The sequence below is a fragment of the Microtus ochrogaster genome, linkage group LG3, assembly GCF_000317375.1.
Source record: "Microtus ochrogaster isolate Prairie Vole_2 linkage group LG3, MicOch1.0, whole genome shotgun sequence".
In the NCBI taxonomy this organism is placed as follows: Eukaryota; Metazoa; Chordata; class Mammalia; order Rodentia; family Cricetidae; genus Microtus; species Microtus ochrogaster.
Genome location: NC_022029.1, coordinates 19,183,717 through 19,185,679, shown reverse-complemented (window position 1 = coordinate 19,185,679; position 1,963 = coordinate 19,183,717).

Genomic DNA, 1,963 nt, shown 5'->3' with positions numbered 1-1,963 from the left:
CCTGCCTCTGCCTCCCGAGTGCTGGCTTTAGCTAGCTCTTATAACTGAAATTAACCCACTTCTACTAATCTATATACTGTTCTGAGGATCATTTACCTCATCTATGTTATTTCTATGCTACTTCTTCTGCAACTGGCTGGTGACTCCTGAGAATTTGTCCTTCTTCTTACCAGTTTGGCTCTTCTGCCCAATCTCTTCCTGCGCAGCTATAGGCTAGCCATCTCATTATTAACCAATGAGAGTAATACATGTTTACAGTGAACAAAGATTGTTCTACAGCATTAGACAGCTATCACATGCTTCTCCTGTTATATCTTCTCCCCAGGATTTCACTGTCAAAGTCCACTGCTGCTCCTCCCCACCCCAAGCCTTTGTTAGTTTTATGTCTCTTATTCCCTCTGGTAGGATATTCTTCACTGACACTCACTTGGAAAGACTGTTTCTAGCTCATACAATGATGCCCTGTGTTAATCAATGTTTCCCACGCATTGGTGGACACCTGTGACCCTGGATTCCTTTCTCAGGTCCTCTTGGATCTTCCCCATTGAATACGAGCATCACAGTATTAGAGATGAAGAAAACAAGGCTAGAAGTTAACTATCTATCTTCTGTGAGTTGTCACCCCCAAAGAGGTAGAAGTTGGCCTTAAATGCCAATCTTCCAGAGGGCAAACTCTTACAAAATGCAAGTTTCATCTTCTCTCCCACCTCTCTCCCTAACCCACTCCCTTCCTCCCTCCCCATTCTGTACTCTTCACCTCCAGAGGTATTTCAGGATGTCTGTGCTTCCTGGGAGTCACCTTTTGCCCCTCTCAGGCTCCAGGTTCTCTCCTGTCACAACTGTGGATGCTGCAATAAAGCTCCAGTATCTTATCCGGTCATATCTCCCTCACCCCTGTTTTTCAGATCACCAACAAAACTATAGTTGAGTTTTCGTAGTATAAAAATGCATTAAAATGATGATTTATTGTCTGGGCAGATGCTTGCTCAATCAGTTGCCATATAATCCTGAGGACCTATGTTGGGATCCCTAAACCCTTGTCAAAGCTGCATGTAGTGATGGTGGTCATCCGTAACTTTAGTTCCTGGAGGGAGCTGAGACTTGTGGGCCTCTGGAGCTTATTGGCCAACTTGTCTAGCTAAATCAGTGGTCTACAGGTGAAGTGTGAGAGACCCTGTCTCAATAAGATGAAGGGGAATTGGGGAAGATGCATGAAGTAGATCTCCGTGTGCACAGACATTCATATGGATCTATAGACGTGGGCATCTGCAACTGCACATGCAAGTCCACACATAACACACCAACACATACACACAAACACCCCTTATACCCACAGAAGAAAAAAAGAAAGTTGACTTGCTTCATTCTCACTTCATAATATTCCCAGAATTAAAGGGTCTTATAAAAATATTAATACTTCATTTTGACCTTGTGAAATGTTACTTATGAGGATATATGAAGATAAGCAAGGGAAGGAAGTATGAAGTTGCTTTTCATCATAGGCCATACTAGTCCCCAAGTGAGAGGAACTCACAAAGGAGCTTGGCACTCTGCCAGAGCAAGTTTGTGGCACAGACAGAAATCAAAGTCTTCATTTCAAAATCCTGTCATAATCAGCGCCCAAGAGGAGCCTCACATTTACTTGCGCTATTCATTCTTCCCTGTTGTAGCAGGGTGATGTTTTTAACTCCTCTGGCTTTCTTTGAGGGGGGTGCTGCCACCCAGCTCCCAAATAAACCACATGAAGGTTTATTCTTAGTTATAAATGTCTGACCATAGTATGGTTTGCTTCTTGCCAGCTTTTCTTAACTTATGTTATCCCATCTACCTCTTGCCTCTAGGCTTTCCCCATTCTTTTATGTCTGTAAATCTTACCCTTACTCCGTGGATTTCTGTATAGCTAGACGGCTAGCCTAGCCCCTGATCTTTTACGTCTGTAAATCTTACCCTTACTCCGTGGATT